The sequence below is a fragment of the Cornus florida genome, unplaced genomic scaffold (assembly GCF_030987335.1).
Source record: "Cornus florida cultivar Cherokee Brave unplaced genomic scaffold, ASM3098733v1 CherokeeBrave_3.0.0_Hap2_Chr01, whole genome shotgun sequence".
In the NCBI taxonomy this organism is placed as follows: Eukaryota; Viridiplantae; Streptophyta; class Magnoliopsida; order Cornales; family Cornaceae; genus Cornus; species Cornus florida.
This window is the reverse complement of record NW_026775571.1, coordinates 75,833,910-75,853,386: the sequence shown is the minus strand read 5'-3', so window position 1 is coordinate 75,853,386 and position 19,477 is coordinate 75,833,910. Positions and strand designations below refer to the sequence as shown.

General features: G+C 37.6%; 1 pseudogene; it reads left to right on the top strand.

Annotated features, from left to right (window-relative positions):
- The first annotated feature begins 18,415 nt into the window (after positions 1-18,415).
- Positions 18,416-18,513, top strand: LOC132282929 (small nucleolar RNA R71; annotated as a pseudogene).
- Positions 18,514-19,477: the final 964 nt, after the last annotated feature.

The window sequence follows — 19,477 nt, the reverse complement described above, 5'->3', positions numbered from 1 at the left end:
ACCAAAACACGGAAGTATGCTAAGACAGGATAAAAATTGTTAAAAATGGAAGGAAATTAGAGCACCATTTGAAATACTGTTGGACTCCGAATTTAGTGCAAGGATAGCATATTGCAGTTATATTCCAATCATATAATTAATCATAATCTATTGAGAAGGAAAACAATTGAGTTGGACAGAACTCAAATGCCAGTTCAGATTTCAATGATGAGGAAGGCAAGGACAACTCTTCTATAGACTTAAAAAAAAAAAAAAAAAAAAAAAAAAAAAAAAAAAGGGTGGAAGTTTGAGTGCCAATAGAGGGTTGTATATGGATTTGGGATGGAGTGCTACTAAATGGCTTCCAAATTTGTGCACATAAAGATACAGGGGCACTTGATCCAAATGTTTGTACTTCTTTTCTTGCCATTCGCATCTTGTTGCTAGCTCACAACTTTGGACAGGCGGGTAATAGTCGTCAGTTATATTGGTAGTACGAAAAGTTCCATGACTCATCGTTATTGCATGTACTAAAAAAGGAGTGTCCCTAAGGCTAGACTGACAATAGCCTTAATCAATTCCATTATCATATTGATGATATTTTTATATGGATTTTCAACCAGATCAGAATAAACTGGTCAGCTTTACGATGACTCAGTAGAAGGCCTAGATCCCAAAATGGACTATTCAAGATGGAAGTCATAGCCTATAATCCCTTTTTTTTCAACTAAATGTACAAGTATTCATCACAAAAGGCATGGTAAACAAGAACCAAACTACAGAGAATGACAAAATTTTAGCTCCATTATTCAGAATCTTGCTGAAGATTCACTCATAATTAAACAAATCATCATCCTAAGAACTGAATCTTAAAATCTTATGTAGACCACCTAAAGGAAGTGATTGAAATTGAATGGCTATAAACTCTGAAATCATGAAAGGGTATACAAGAAATTCATCAAATCATACTTGCCCTCATCATCAGAACAGGGATTCAGTTTCAATTGGGATCCATACATGCATATTAATATATAATCACACATAAATATCTTCAAAAAGAAAAAAATTTAACCTAAAGAGAAGAAATATATGGCAAAAAACAATCATAAGCATAAAATTAATACAGAGTAGTTTCAAAGAGAGATTAATAAAATAAGTTGTTGATTACTTACTGAGCTTAAATTCAGAAGTGGAAACTGAATTGGATAGCAAAAGGACGATGAGAAATTGCAAATACAGGGAAATAATATATAAAAAAAAAAAAATTAGACCAATTTATCGATTTGCGCGCCATCCTAACAATTTTTTTTTTTTTTTAAACCTAGCAAGAAAACACCCCAACCGCCATATGGAAGAAACCAGCAATAAACACTAGTCGTAGACATAAGATCAACAACACATTAAACCAACATACTCTAAACCAACTATACCTACCCAACACCCTTATAGTCAAGATCACCGGCTTGACAAACAAGAGAAAGGTGTCAGTTGCAGTGGAATAACCAACCTTACAAAAATAAACCATGGCCAAAGCTTCCTATGTACAAACCACAAAACCAACCAAACTAACACATACAAAGGTAATAGCACGCAAAAGGCAACATCACGATCCTTACAACCACCAAACTAGACATTACCGTTAAAAGTAGGAGCACTAGCACCAACTAGCAAAGCCAACTGAGTAGTAAAAAACTGGGATGACTTGGAATGATAAGAATCCCCAAGCTGAGTCCCCAATTTACCGGATGATTTAGACTGTATACCAATTTCAACACCAGCAGAAACCTTATCAACTGAAAATGGTAAAGAACTATCACCCAAAGCTTTCTGTTTATTCTCCCCCCTCAAATGACCCCCTTGAGATCCTCCAAACGAAGACTGTCTCCTCTTTCGACCTTTACGAACAGGAGAAGAACCTTGGCTCTGAGAAGTAGCTAAGGAATTTGAAGTCAAACCAAATAAAGGCTTCACCCGGCTCTTCCCTTTTTTCCAAGCTTTAGACATCTAATCCCACCGTTGTAGAGGAAGAGTCTTACCTTTAACTGGGGAAGTAACAGGATCAGAAGCCATAGGCTTCTCATTTTGCACAAAGTCCACATGAATCTGGGATGAAGAACCAGGAACCATACAGTCATCTAATAAAGGAGCAGGCACACCAAACTGACCATCAGTCTTACCACTCCCATTACCGATTTCACACATACCATTCCAACTCAGAATAAGCCCAGCACCTAAAGAGAGGTTCCCAAAATTAGCACCAACACCCACATTAGATAGTCCCCCAACACTAGATAAAGCCACCACAGCATTAACCAAAGAACCACCACCTTCCAACCCCGGATCAAGAATAGGAACAGCAAATAAGTCACATGAATCAAACGGCCAAACATGCATCCATCGCATCCCCGAAGAAGATGTATACCCCCTAGTGCCGTCTTCACTATCCACCTCACCATCTTCAACATGCAACCAATTTTTCCCAGTCCAATCACCCAAATCAACCACCTCACGCTCTATATTCCAAATATCTTTCCCAATAAAACCTTCCACTCCCAACCAACTCCCATTCTCCATATGATCACCAAGCTGCATTGAAACTCCAGTTGTACAAGATTTCCAATCTCTATATGTCATTAAGATTAAAGGTTACATAGTCTTCTTATTTTGGTTTAAATAAACTTTTAGATTTTATTATACCGTCTAAACAATGTGGGAACTGAGAATCTGAGGAATAATTAATTAATAAATGTACATAATAATAATAATAATGTGAAAGGAGAATAGTAGATCCACAAACAATGATTAGAAAGAAAAAGAAAAAAATAAAGACAAATTAAATATGAAAAAATAATTGGTAAAATAACATAGAGGAAATTAGGCATAACGATTGATAGCTTCCTAATTTATTTTGGTGGGACAACACAAATTCTGAGAGGATTGCAGTGTAATTTTGAAAATATATAGGAGAAATTTTTTAAATAACACTTACGTGAAGGGAGTTCAGTATAATTTTTCCAAAATTCAATAACCTTCTGTAGAGGGAAAATTCTCCACCAATCACAATACGCCACGTATCAATGGGCGTACAGCCCATTACTACCCAAAATCATCCTGAAGCGCAGCACAGGCTATAAGCTTAATAAAAAAGGTCCACGAGAAAGTCAAGTCGGCACAATTTATAAAGGATGTTCCACTTGATCAAAAGCGGACCAGGGAATGGCCCAAGGATGGTAAAATCCCAATTTCCATAACGCCCATCATAAAAGAGAGGCCCACAAGTTCAGGGGCCATAAACGCCTAGGTTCATAAAAAACTGCCAGTAACGGCTCCATGTAATTCTCTTTACAAGCTTATAAGTAAAGCATGAATGAGAAGAGAAAGACATCAAATTCCAATCATATTGTTCTCTTCTACCAAAATTATCCATTCTCTCTTTCATGTTGTTCATAATCTCTTTGATTTATTTCTTTAAGTGTTCAGGTGTGAAAATTTGCACTTACACTTTGGCGTCGTCTTTGGAAACCTTTACAAAAAAGCCTTTTTATTATCATTTTCATCCAACATCGCTTCAGGATGGTGACAGGATCAAACGCTGCATGAGCTCAACAGCAAGAAATCAAGCAGAAGATGCATGAAGAGGTATAGACACAGTTTGAAGTCCTTCGGCAGGCCAACGAAGCTAGTACCGAACAGATCAATGCCCTGAGATAGGCTAATGGTCGTCGTCCACCACATAGCTTAGAGAAGTGCAATTGAGAAGCAAGGGCCAAGGGTTTTACATTTATAAGCCACTATTACCTTCATTAAAAATATAGCTAGGGCGACTAGGGATCATTCCAACGGATTGTGAAGGTCAAACAATGTTGTGGAATTGTGATTAGGGTTCGTAGGTCAAGTGATCAAACAATTGGTTGGTTGGTTAATTAGACTAGAGAGCAATGAAACTAAACTAAGACAATTGAATGCAATAAAGAGTAAGTAAAAGAGATAGAGAGATTTGGGGTTTAGAGATCACCACCAAGCAATGCATTTCTATACCGTTAACAAGTGACTAATGAGGGCAAATGGTGTGTTGCAATATTGGGGTGTGTGTGTATTTGGTTAATTCAATAAGCAAGGATGACCAATTAAGCATATAATGTCTAAACATCATGTGAAAGGCACAATATATCAAGCAATTAAGCATATATTGTCTAAACAACATGTGAGTAGCACAATAGATCAAAACAAGCCATTAACCTTCATTAAGCTCACAATCCTAATACACCACAAGGTTAGAGATATGTGTTACTTGCATTCAAAAGCATGGAACATCAAACAACAAGCATAGATTGTCCTTTCATCTAATATCTACACTACAACTACACTACTAGCATGAAATTAAACTAAGGGAGTGGCACAATCCATCAAGAAATAGGTATGAACTATCAAGAAAATAGCAAGAGCATTCCATTAAGCACTACGTTTTGACAACTTCTAAATCTATAACATCAATACACATAGACATGCATCAACAACACAAAATCTAGAGACAAGCATATGAACATCTATTCTAGCATACATAGACATATGGATAGAATGAAATGATCAATTGAAAGCATTAAACTATACAAATCATTGAATAAACAAGATCTATATATATTAAAGTGTCAAAACATGTGTTACAACACTAATCCCTCAATAATACACAAGATTAAGATATAGAAAGCATGCTTGGGGCTAACTCTAGCCCCAAGAGGATGTCTAGCCACTCATGGTAGTGCTCCTCCAACCATCAAGGGCAAGCTCCATGGTTGATGAAGAACCTCTAATGGTGTCTCTAGCCTCTTCCTCTTTTCTTCTACACTAAGAATAGCCTCTAAAGTTGTATCCCTCCAACTAGATTCAACTTTAGCCTCCTTTTCAAAAAGTGTATCATATTCTATATATAGGTAGGTCAAGTGACACACAAAATGAGCTGGGGTCGTGCACACAATATTTCCCAATGATTGAATACAAGACAACTTGAATGAGCTGCCTTTTTAAGTTTTTATCACTGAAGGAAAGTTCGATCGATCGAACCTTGGACTTGGATCGATCGAACTTGGCTGAGATCTATCGAACTAAGGCTGGATCAATCCAAGTGGCTGAGTTTTTCGTAAAAGAACAAAGCTGAGATATTTTGGAGATATTTATGGGGAAAAGGACAAAAGTGGTAGGTAGGGTGGTACAAATGGATAAAATTAATCATTTGGATGAGGACAAAGGTGTTTGATCGATCGAAGGATAGTGTTGGATCGATCGAACTTTGGGCTTCCTGCTTTCGGTTCAAGGTTTGGATCTATCTTGAAATGCTAAGATCGATCCATGTTGGATCGATCGAACCTTCATCTTAGATCGATCAAAAATCTGAATTCCATCCTTTTGCTTCTTTTTCTTCTTTCTTTCTCCACTTTGCTCCTTTCTTTGTTTAATCTCAAAATTGCTTCTTTTAAGCTCTTATTTGGCTGAGTTAGCTTACTTTCGGGATAAGTGCTTGAAAACGGAAATAACATGAAATTAGTCTAAAATGGTAAAGTAAGATAGATAAAGGTACCAGTATACCTAAGCTTAACGGGTTTAAATGCACACTTTTCAGTGCTCATCACACCCCCAAACTTAAATATTGCTAGTCCCTATCAATGAACTATAAAGTAAAAGAATGAAATTAACAACTATATAAGTATAAACTAGAAAGCAATAAATGATAGCGCCACTTTCGTAGGGAACACGATTGCATTTAGCACATGCAATAAGCCTTTTAAACCCCTAGGTTACCCCTAGTGGACGAGTGAAGTCTCGTGAGGGTTTCCAGAAATGATACCCACAAACATTAAGCTTATTATTTCAAAAGAGGCACCAATATTGCAAACAAGCATTGGGAGAAAACTACCTCAAGTATGCAATTTTTCAACCGTTTCAAAGCAATCTCCCAAAATCTCCACATCAAGCATGCAAGTATGGTTCTCCACACATCAAGAAAATGATCATGTAAATCAAAACAATTCTAGAATCCTCTTTGAGTGGACCAGCATCAATGTATTGCTATCTTAGCTAACTAAAGAAATTAATCACATCCTTACCCTCAAACTAGCACACAAATCTAGTACCGATCATCAAGACAAAAAGTGGACCTTTTATTAAAGCTTATTCTTCTAGGTGCGCTTATTCTTTTCACTCGATATATATATTTATTCATTTATTTATTTATTTATTTATTTTTTAGGATCAAAGATGGAAGCATGGTGCAATGAATTCATCTATTAAGCTTTCTAGCGATTCATGAGATCGAGCATTAGGTCAATGACTCCCAAACCAGACGGCTTTAGGGCATTAGGCATTCAAATACCCCTACGGACTTACAAGCTCAAATCAATTAGGCTACAAATCAAGACAACCTCCATCTAATCATTTCCCACTTCTCACCTTTTGGGAGAAGTCCTCACTTTTATTTCTTTTGCAACTTTTTTTTTTTTTTTTTTGAATTCAATTATTAACCTAGAGTTTGGGCCCTCCACCTTTCGGCGCGAGAAATTCAGTACTTGATGAGGCTAGAATCCTGGCTACTTAGTGAAAAGGGGTTGTTATCCACCTTTATCAAGAATGAAAGCTTTCAATACACTACTTGCTCAATTGGGATATAACCAATTCAATAATCAACAAAGCATGTACCCTACAAATGAATGCTAGTGTGCACCGATGCTAGTGTAGAATACTGGAGTGAATCTCAAAACAATCATAAAATCAAGATGATGTGGACCACAAGGGCAAGCAAGATATCAATCTTTCGAAAAATTTACTCCTAAATGGCATCCAAAAGGCATACAAGGAGTATTGGACTCTCAATTCAAGCAATTTTTAAATTTTAAGCAATATAGTCCTCAAAAGATCAAAATCATAGCTAGGTATGGACCAATCATAGAAATATCCCTCAAATACACAAGACATGTTCAAAATTTTGAATTAAAAGCTAACACTGCAAATCACCATTCCCCCCAAACTTAAATTGCACAATTTCCTCAATTATTAAAAAGAACAAGGGAAAGAGTATACCAATGCAACTAAGCAAGAATGATCGGGACTGAAGTATCCAAAGTGGGTGGCATGGCCCCCCCAAACTTGGGATTAACTATGGTCCTGAAAAGATGGCACTTGGATAAACTCATCAGATAACAAAAGGGATGATCAGTGCACAGTGGACATGCAAGTGTAAATGGGATAAACAGATAAAGAAATAAGAGAGGTATAAGGGTGGTCCTGAAAATTGGGTAGCACTTTCTCATTGAAGTTACTGGGATGCACCTGATGGAGTCAAACATTCAGATATAAGAACATAATCATATGACATCCAGAATAAAAGTATGGATAAATAAAATAAAGTACTGGTACATTAAAAGATCTAAGCCTACAGACCGGCTGCAAAAATGATATATATAACAAAAATAGAGTATCAAAGATAGAGAATGATCATAAAAAGATAGAAAGAACTGGGAGCTCAGGAAGATGAAGTAGGACGGGTAGGTCGGGCTCCGCGGATATCTCTGGATAGATCTCGGAACATAGCCGTGACATCCATGCGGAAGGTAGCAAAATCAGCTCTATGGGCTATAAGATCAGCTCTGTGGGCTGTACGATCAGCTCGTATAACAACAATAGCATCCTCAAGAGTCTACAGGCGTACTCCAAAGCCAGGGGTCTGATCTGGAGCCTCAGGTATAGAAGAATCAGAAGACTGAGAATCTTGAGTCTGCTTTTGCTCGGGAATGGGTGACCTAGCTGGAGAGTACTGCTCTGCCTCATCTGCAGGTCGTTCTATACCTATGTCCATACGCTCGGCAGCCGGATCGACTAGTGCGTCATCCGCTACTGGATCTGTTGCTGCTGGGGCTGCCTCTGCCTCCTCCTCCTCTAAATCGTCCGCTGCCTGTACAGCGTGGTCCTGAAGACGCCCAATGATGGCGTTGTAGCTCTTGTCCCAATCCTTCTTCTCAAAGGAACAGGATCCTCTCTCTGGGCACTCCCGTGGCTGGAATGGGTAGCGCTGATCAATCAGAATCTGGGTGATGAGGTGGCCAAATGGAAGGAACTTAGCCTGCTTGGGCCGCTCCTTGTTAATATAGGTGTCATACAGCTGCCTCATCACAGTCCAGATGAGCGCGGGAATGGACACCCAACACCCTGTGTAGAATACGTAGAGGGCTGTTAAGTAATCTCCTTGCCTCTGTATCTTATGGCCGGCCATATAAATGTTTCGAAAGATAAACCACAGGTTATCTGCAAGATATATGCGAGTGGCGAAAGTCTCGCCAGCGGCATGGTGACCTATCAAAGCAACTACCATATCGGCATAAGAAGGCCTGTATAGCCTCGAATATAGCTCCTGAAGCTCTAGGGGGCATCTGTGTGGACAATGGCATGATCTGGAAAGTGTGTCCACAGTAATAGTAATCTGATGGCCATCAATAAAAGTGACCATCTCTGCTATAGTGTGCAGGGACGGTCAGAGGTTTTGGAAAAACACTCGGACAAACCTTGGATATACGGGCTCAGTAATTGGGGCAAGAATAGCTGTGAGGCCCCTCTTGACAATGTCATCATATCTGATCGGATCAGCACCGATCGGGAAAAGAAATCTATGTCAAAGAGTGACTCGTGGGCCATGGTCATCTGTAAATATCTGGGCATTGGCCGGTTAAGCTGTGGAGCTGGCTGAGGTGGCGGAGATGGTGATGGGGTGAACTTGGCCTCGGTCTGATCCTGAGATGGAGACGGAGACGGTGTAAACGCAGCCTGAGCCTGAGACGTATAAGCAATATACTCATCCTCAGCTGTATGAGAGGGCTCTGCTGGCTCAGCTGTCCTATGTCGGGCACGTCTCTGTAATCTCGGAGGTTCGTGGTGCTTATTAGCAACGGTCTTCCTCTTAACCATGGCCTGTAAAAAGAAAAAGAAACACTTGCAAAGGAAGTTAGTGCCAGAATAAAGAACTAAAAGCACAAAATAGACGCATGTATGTCAACTAAGATAGACAAAACAAAAATGACATGAATCTATGCAAGTGATAGAATGCGAAGCATGCTAAGCAATATAAGTATGAAATGCATCCAATGTAGAATATCACAGGCATTGGGCATGAATAAGATAGCATGAACACAACACATGATGAATGAAGTGTGTATGTGAGATCTGTGAAGTTCGATCGATCATAAGAAATGAGATCGATCACAAAAGTTAGATCGATCGAAAGTGAGTGAGATCGATCTCCCAACTTCGATCGATCTGGATACAAGTTCGATCAATCGAACTGTACGATGCAAAAACTAGAAGGTCACAGATCTATGACTGTGGAAGCACGGGGCCCACACGAACATGTTCGTGGCCCTATTTACACATCAAATTAATTATTTTAGCCTCTTTTCAAAGCCCATGCTCCCACGAATCAAATCAAATCACAAAAAAATATAAAAACATATACACATATATATACATATATATACACAGTGCTTCGAAGCTTCATCAATGGTGGATTCAATCATGTAAAAAGCATGAATGTAACAAATAAAGCATGTATGCATAAGATTGAAGGTTGAATCATAGATGAGATCTCGGATTTTACCTCAAATCTAGGAGAGAAGTGGATGCGAATAAGGAGAGATGAAAATCGAGATGAGAAAGAGAGATTCGAAGCCTGGATCTCGCCAGAGATAGAGATGATGATGAACAGTGACGGCGACGAGAGAGAAGGGGGGTTAGAGTTTGAGAGAGGGTGGATCGATCATTGGAATCGATCTTGAAAACCCTTGTTCTATTTTTAAAAACATCCCCGAAAGAGCTTGTGACGACCCTGGTTTTTAGGCCAGTGTGTCCTATGATGAACCGAAGGTTGACTCGATAACGGATCTGATATGCGGAAGCGAAAATAGAAAACAAGAATCTAAGAAGTCAAAATGACCTTCCATGAGGTCATGGAACTTAATGAGAACAGACGCGGAAGCAAAATACCAAAAATATGACAAATAAGCCCCCAGGGGCAAAATAGTCATTTTTGAAAATTATGGACTCGGGTGCCACCGAGCACACCACTGGAAGGACAATGAAAAACTAATCAAGATGGACTCGAGAATCACTTGATTCGGAGTCCGGATGAAGAAAATATGAAACTCCAAAGTTTCATAAAAATCACATTTTTGGGTTTGAAATCAATGCAGCAAGGGTACTTCGCAAGGGGTAAAATGGTCTTTTTTGAAAAAACTGAATGTAACTGAGCATACCGTTAGATAGACCAGGAAAAATTAAAGAATTTAGACTCAACAATCACTTGATTCGGAGTCCGGACGAAGAAGATATGAAACGTCAAAGTTTCATAAAAACCAACTTTTGGGTTTAAAATCAGTGCGGCAAGAGTACTTTACAAGGGGTAAAATGGTCTTTTAAGGCATAATTTGATGCAATCGTGCATACCGTTATATAGACCAGTAAAAACTAATAAACTTAGACTCAAAAATCACTTGATTTGGAGTCGGGACGAAGAAGATATGAAGCCTCAAAGTTTCAAAAAAAACAATTTTCTAGTTTCAAATCTGGGCAGGACCTGCACAGATTTTTGGACTTTAAATGTGGTTTTGAGGGCTTAAACCACATTTTTTGGCAAAAAGTTGTGAACAAACCCCCCCCCCCCCCCCCCAAATCATGTTTTCTACATGACCATGTCAAGAGAAGATTTTATTTTACAAGTGAAATACCCGAAATGCCCCTTAGATCAGCACTTTTTTTTCGGAAAAACCTGGAACGACCAGATTTTCCAGATCTGCGAGTTGTTTTCGGCATCAAGATGATTTTTTTTGTAAAAACACGAAGAAAAACCCCCCCCTAAAATCACATTTTCTACCCGGATCACAGACGAAAATAAAAAATAAACACTATGAAGTACCCAGAATGCCCCTAGATCAGAAAAGGGCAAGAGGATTAAAAAGCTGCTATATGCATAACAGAAAGCTGAACTTTACGATCGATTTCCAGCACCAAGTCGACCTTTTCTGGAAAAACACGAAAAAGAAACCCCCCTAAAATCACGTTTTCTAAGCGACCATGTAGAAATAAGAAAATAAAACTAATGTGAAAGGTCCATAATGCCCCTAGATCAGAATATGCAAAAAAAATGCGAAATGAATTCACAAGAGGCTCAAAACACAAACGATGAGGTTTTGCCTGGAAATGACTATGCACGCAAACGTAACTTACCTATTTAGATGCGCTACAATGGTCCATGGCTTAAAAATATATCCGATGCAAAATCCGACCCTCCAACGGGCAAAAAGGCAAAAATGGACTTGGAATGGAAAACATGGAATCCAAATATGCAAAACGAGATCAAATGACCGTTTGGCCCTTGGCCACACTTCATACAAGATTAATAAGACCCTATAAAAGAATGAAAATAGAATTCCCATACCCGATGCAACCGTGGTGAAGCAATGACTTGCGATTTTTCAAGTTTTTCATAACATTTCATGAAGTTAAAAAGTTGCATAGAATACAATATACATGTCATTGGCCTTCGGCCTCATCTCATACATATCAAATACATTAAAAGGAGTGTACTTAAGTATACATTACATACATGGAATCAAACATACATATTTTGACATATAAGTCTACAAAATGACATTTCATGCTAACATTTGCATGAAATGGAAACTTGAAAGCTAGTCGACATCCAAGGAATGCTAGGATTCACGAACCAAGTCTTCGTACCTGAAATATGCCCCAGTATCATAGGGGTGAGTAACATAAAGCTACTCGTAGGAGATAAGCACGCATCAACCTAGCATTTTACAAATTTATCACCTTAAGGTGAAACATGTTAAAGGGGCTCATGCCACCTAACGTCTATGTCCAAGTGAGACTCGGGGAGCATCCTAAGCTACCTTAGAGTCTAAGCAACAAGAATCATGATATACATACGTGTATGAAACGAATCATGGTTGGGATAATCTAAAGAACACGACAAGGAGAATGCTTGAGCATATATTAACATGAATTGCATTTTCAATACAATTGAACTAGGTCTAAAGTAATCCATACAACATAACAAAAGCATATTTGAATACAAGTTAACAAGAATCACATTATCCATGCAATTCAACAACAAAAGAGCATGTTATACAATGCGAAAAGGTTTAAGTTCTCAAAGCCATCAACTTAGAATCTAAAGCACAAAATAACAGTAGTGGTTCATGCCACCTAACGTCTATGTTATAAATGAATCAATAGGATCAATCCTAAGCTTTATTAGAACGTCAAAACACGATTTTCAATATCGATGCAATTTAACCAACATTGGAACTTCCAATACAACGCATAAAGCACAATTTCGCAAAGTTAACATCCTGTAACTTAAAATGGAATGACAAATAAGAAACAACAAGTTACAACATCATCTAGTTATCAACTTAAAAATGAAATGCGAAATCAAACAAAGTGGATACTCGGACGTCACGCCGGATCAGACCGACAACATAGTTATTTTAGGGTTACTAGCCCATGGGTAACCTCCCTATGTGCGCACTAGACTATATATAGAGGCACTATCTCCCGTACTAGAACCACGTCCTAGCCATAATCAAACAACGACATCCCCAAGTTTCCAAAATCAACAAGTTGTGCAACAACGCATATATCAACAGGAATATGCAAGATAATCAACTATCTACTAAGCATAACCAAATTTGGAAACCTATACAATACATGCTCTAAATCCACAACTAATATGATATACTGAATGTTGAATCTTCAGTGTGCGATTCATTACACGCTATGCATGAAAGATGTTAAACACGAAGTGTGCAAATCATTACACAAGGCAACAATATATTCAGTAAGGAAAACATATTCTCATGAATACAAACATAGCAACTATGTTATCCAATGTTCAAAACATAACCAAATGAATATACAATAAGTCCAAGTCCATGATTTGAATATAGAAACCACTTCTAAAACACAACTAGATCATGGAGCAAATTGATATAATTTAAATAGATAAACGCAATTAAATTCTCTAAATTCCAATTCAATTTCAAATAACCTCAATTTAATACATATTAAAGGACATGGCATGGTCATCACCTATATCCATTCTAAAACTCAATTAGGTTGTTGGAACAATAAGGTAGAACTTTAATTAAATCATGCTAATTTAATTACCAAGGTTCTAAAACAACTTCAAATGGTCCACAATTACGATATACTAGTAAACAAGTCATGGCCAATACAAATATCAAGTTAAAATCTTAATTAAGCTAATGGGACCACAAAATAGATTTTAATTAATTCTTTTAATTAAAATCTCTAGATTTTCAAACTTAACCAAATGCTCTCAATTTAACATATCTTAGAGAACATGCCAAGGACTAATGTAATATCACATTACAAGCTTATTTCATTCAATTTAAGACCATATAAATTAAAATTTCACTAAAGTTAAATATAAAACAAAAGTTGCAATTCTCATGCAATAAATCCCAATTTAATACATGTGAACAACCATACCAAAATTTAATTGTCTAGCATACCACAATACAATTCCAAGTTGTATATCACCATGAGGATTAAATCTTAAATATGGAATTTAATTAAATAAAAGGTTTCAAAACCTAACCGAATATTCTAAATCAAATATATGTGAAACTATATGGCATGTAAATCAAGAATATCAAGTCGGAATTTAAATAGAGTGAATAGTGCACTCGGGGCAAATTAATTAATCAAATTAATTAATAATTACTAATTTTCAAAACACTTCCAATCATTTTCAAATTCAACTATGTTGGAGAGCATTCTAAGGCCTAATTTAATATGCTAACACATATTGATTTTAAGCTAGTTAAGACCATGTGAATTAATCTTTTACCTAAGATAAATATTAAATAAAATCTTTAATACTTATTCAAATGTTCCAATTTTAATACACAACAATGAGCATATCAAGGGACAATATAAAATCATGCTACATGTTTAAACCAAGTCATGAGCAACCGGAAAAATTAGATCCCGTACAAGAAAAATAAATAATAAAATCTCTAGATTTTATATTTAATCATGCAAACAAGTAGTATAAGCATCACAAGCATGTTATATAACAAGAATTTAAACCTAAAACATCCCCTACCTCAATTTGAGATGAAAATCTCAAATGCCATCAAAATGGAACGGCTCCGAATCCGACGAACATAACCCCCATGAAAGCCCCATCAAAATCATAACTTAACCTCAAAACCAAACACAAGAAATGGTCAAAACTGAATTCTAATAAGGGGGAAAGGTAGAGCACGGTGAGGGGAACAACAAATGTTAAGGCCGAAGACTTTCCATCAAGGAAAAGTGAACCAAAAGAGGAGAGAGAAGATGGAAGCACCCCTTGGGCTGCCATGGGAGCTCCAGGTCGTGCATGAAGAGGGGAGAAGATGAAAAATGAAATATCTCACCCCCCCCCCTTTTATAGAAATCTCAAAAAGTGCCCCGAACGGGCCTCGCCGGGTCTGAAAAAGTAAAATTTGAGTAGACGCACTCAAATGGAAAAACTTTGTGAACAAAAAAGATTCAAAATGATAAAATATAAACAACGGAAGAAACGACATCGAAAACTGAGTCCCGAACAGAAGTTATGCCCTGAACAAGTTCAGCGACAATCGGGTCTAGAAACTCTAAAATTGGAGAAAAACGACCAGAATGAAATTCTATGAATTTACAAGTCAACAAAAAGTGAAAATGAATCCCGTACAAGGATCCAGGCTCCAAACAAGACATTTTGCAATAACTTTCGTTAATTGCACAATGGCCCCTACAAAAAGGGTTAACTGCGAAACTACCCCAGAATGAAAATATCTTCCAAAAGATATTTTCTTAGGTGCCCTTGAAATAAAATATCTTCAAAAGATATTTATGAAAAACACCCCAAGCAATGAAATTAATTCCAAAGATTTATGCATCTATGCCCCTATGGGCACCGGGAGCAACCAGAGTACTTTCTTGCAAAAGTAAAGATACATATTTCTTGGAAACCACTCACGATAAGGATACATGAAGTCAAAAACCAACTCCGAGCTTGAAAAGTGAGGTTGTGCCAAAAACTGACAAACGGAGATAAGACGAAATAGGGAAAAGGACGAAATAGCGCATAGTATCGAAAAACGAAAAATGTGAAAATAACTCGGTCCTCAAAGGAAGTTATTAATTCACATGAAAGAGTCTCAGAAACCAATTCTGAGCACTCGAGATAACACTAAGCGACACGAAACAGAGCTCAGAAAGGAAAATTAAACGAAAAAAAATTCATTCGTAAAATTTCAGGAAAAAGGAAAGGAAGGCAAATGACTGGGTCGTTACAGTTCGATCGATCGAACCTCAATTGAGATCAATTGAACTTAAAAAATATATATATATTTTTAAAAAATAATAATAATAAACAAATATAATAAAACAAAATCTTTTTGCATTTTTGAAAAATAAAATAAAGTAAAAATGAAAATAAAAAAAAAAATGGAAATATTTTTGGATTTTGAAATTTGAAAAGTCAAAATAAAGTCAAAACAATGAAATGAAGAATTGAGATCAATCAGAACAAGAGTTCGATCGATCAGACAGAGGGTAGGAATATGCAAGTTTTTGGCTCAAAAAATTGGCTAAGTGTTGGAACTTGAGATCGATCAAACTTTAAGTTGGATCGATCAAATGTCTATGATCAATCTGAAAACAAATTCGAATAATGGGACAGAGAGGTGGTTTGGATGCAGGTTCTGCCGGCTCAAAAATATTCTAAGTATTGAGACTCAAGATCAATTGAACTGTGAAGTTGGATCGATCGAAGGTACTCTGATCGTTCTAATAGAGAACAAAAAAATATGCAAACTTTCTTGGATCGATGGGACAGAGAGGTGGTTTGGATGCAGGTCCAAATTTTTGTGTTGGCTGCAAATGGGAGTTCGATCGATCGAAATCCAGAGTTGGATCGATCGAATTCATGCAGAATGCTCAAAAATGACATAAAAGCTCATGCAATCCTCACCAAAGTTCCTTCTAATGCATATGAGAACCAAAAACAAGTATCTAGACTTCGCAAGAAACAAAATGAAAGATAGAAATGAGGGAGGAATAGGGTTTTGACACCCTACGAATGCTTTTGCTAGTCTTTAACGCCTCTAGCAAGACATTGGGCTCTTTTAGCCCGGATCAAAGATCTTGTTGCTCATCCCCTCCTTTTTGGGGTGATAGATACCTTGAGCTCCACCCAACAAATGGTTCTTAGAAGAACTTATGGGATTTAGCTCAAAAGAAGGTTTTGATCCTTTGTCTATGTAATCAAAATTTTTTGGCTTCCATGCCCTTTCACAATGAGAATTTGAAACAATGTCTTTAGAATGCAATGTTGAAGATAAAGCTTTAGAAATTTTTGAATCACACGAAAACTCATTTCCTTCACAATTGAACTCATAACATTTTTCCACAACATTGACCTCTCCTTCATACTTGTCAAATGACTTAGGGGTTGGATTGAATATGTTCAACTTCACTTTCATGCGGCCAAAAGAGATATTCATTACCCCCATCCCACAATTAATGTTGGCATTTGCGGTTGCCAAGAAAGGACGGCCAAGGATAACGGGTATTTGGCTCTTAAGATTACAAACTGGTTCCGTGTCTATGACACCCCTAAGCTTCTTAATAGATCGGTCGGCAAGTTGTAAAACTACCAACGTCGGTTTTAATTCACCTAAGCCTAGTTTGACATACACCGAGTAAGGAAGAAGGTTAACACTTGCTCCAAAGTCAAGAAGCGCCTGATTAATGATATGCTCACCAATGATGCATGATGTAGTGGGTGAACCGGGGTCCTTGAACTTTGGGAGAGTGTTGTGTTGTAAAATTGAGCTCACTTGCTCGGTCAAGACCACTTTCCTTGGTGCTTGACTTTTGTTCTTCCGCTTTTGGGTGCAAAGATCTTTTAAAAATTTGGCATAAGCCGGTATTTGCTTGATTGCTTCCAAAAGTGAGAGATTAACTTTTACTTGCCTAAGCATTTCCATAATTTCATTGGTCTTAACCTTTTGCTTTTCTTTTGAAATGGACCCTTTCAAGGCATCCGGAAATGGAGCTTTTTCAAAAACTTTTTCAGAATTTTCATTTAAAGCCTCTTCAACACAAGAATTTTTCAAATCATTGTTTAAATCACTTTTCAACAAAACTTTTTCAACACCATTTTTCAAAACTCCTTTTTCAAACACATTTTTCAAAACTTTCTTCAATGAATCATTTTCAAGATCACTTTTCAAATCACATTTCGAAGCTTTCTCATTCATAAGATCATGCACATGCAATGAAGGAGGAATAAAATGTGAAACGGGATGGGTGACAACTTGTGGTTGCACCTGTTCACTCTCTTCATTGGACATTTCTACTTGATTGTCCACAACTCTACCACTCCGCAAGGTGGTCACCGCATTGACATGTTTTATGGTACACCCTTCCGATGAGGATTGGGTTTCCACAACACATTGTTGCTTGATTAGGGCATTCATAGGCATATTCCCCTTCTCTCTAGCATTAAGAGTGCTAGCTATTTGCCCTACTTGGGTTTCTAGCTTCGCAATGGATTGAGAATGGGAGTGTAACAATTGAGTGTTTGCCTCTAAAGTGCCCAAAGCATTTAAAACTTTCTCTTCAAAAGCAGGACTTCTACCATTACCTTGGGAATAAGATTGGTTGGGAAAATGAGAATTAGAAAAGTGATTCCCTTGTGATTGGTACGGCCTATAACTTTGGGATCCTTGGTTTTGAAGTGGAGGTGGAATATACTTCCCATGGAAACCGCCTTAGGAGCAGTTTGAGCCCTTTCCTTAGTTTTTCCAAGAGAAGTTCGGATGATTTCTCCAACTTGGATTGTAACGAGTACCATAAGGATTTCCCCCTTGATTCACAAAAGTTGCATTGACTTGTTCATTAGGTTCATTTTGTACTTGCCCCGTGAGGACAATGAGAAGTAGAATGAAGAACACGAGAACAAGTCATACATAATTCATTGGATGCACGATGAGAATGGTTAGGGTAAGAAGATACTTGGTTCGCTGAGTTTTGGTTAATCAAGAATTAATCAAACCTTTGAGATAGAGATTTCATTTCGGCGGTTATCTCATTTGAATGGTCGACTTGATGTAAGCCAACATTTTTCCTACCTTGTGTATTTCTACCATTCTTTGAAGACAATGTTCTATGTAGTGAATTCTAACTCATGCTTTCATAGAGACGCCACACATTATCTTCATGCCTATCAATGTAAGAACCACCCATGGAAGCATCAACCATACCCTTGTAATTGTCCGATAAGCTCTCAAAGAAATATTGAACTAATTTCCATTTGGGCATGTCAAGATGTGGACACTTCCTAAGCAATTCATTAAAGCGTTCCCATGCCTCATTAAATGTTTCCCCATCCCTATGTGTAAAATCTCTAATGGACGTTCTCATGGCGTTGGTCTTCGAAACCGGATAGTACTTCTTCAAGAACTCTTGTTGCATTTCTGCCCAAGAAGTGATTGAAAAAGGCCTAAGATTGTTGAACCAATACTTTGCCTTGTCCTTTAAGGTGAATGGAAAAAGTTTAAGCCTTAAGACCTCTTCCGGCATGTTCGTATATCGAACGGTGGAACAAACTTCAAAGAACTCATCCAAATGCTTGTAAGGTTCTTCACTAGGAAGTCTATAAAAGTTAGGAAGCATTTGAATGGTTTATGTTTGATCTCATAGTGGTGTGCTCTAAATGGTGGCAATTGGATGCATGTAGGTGCATGATACTCATTTGGCACATAATGGTCTCTTAAAGCAAGTGGTGGGTTAGCTATTTGAGGTGTAACATGAACACCTTGATTTTGAATTCCTTGATTGATGATGGGAGGTTGTGGAGCATACATTGGCCTTGGCATTCCAAATGGAACTTAGCCTTGTTGTTGTTGAGGTTGGTGAATGTATGGCCTAGGCATGCCTAATGGTACTTGTATGTTCTCATTGTGCACATTAGGATGAAGAATACCTTGTTGGTCTATGAGACCAAGGTCCTCAACGTGATCATCATTATGGTCATCCATTAATAGATTGGTTCTATTTGAACTTCCTCTTCCCCTAGGATTTCTAACAATGGATTCAAAATGCAAATCTAAAGGGACAAGAGTGGGTCTTAATAAACAACGTCCATGCATACACAATGCAAACAAGCAAGCACAACAAATGAACAAACACTATGCCTTCACAACAATGCAATTAGACTTCTTCCACAAACACAATTCCCTTATTTGAAACAACAATGATGCAATGACAAGAAAAATAAATGAAATGCCTCCTCGCGGGCTCACGATTTATCTACAAATGAAATGCAATGCTTCCACGCGGGCTCATGATTTAACTAAGGAGATTGAGTTGAGAAAAACTC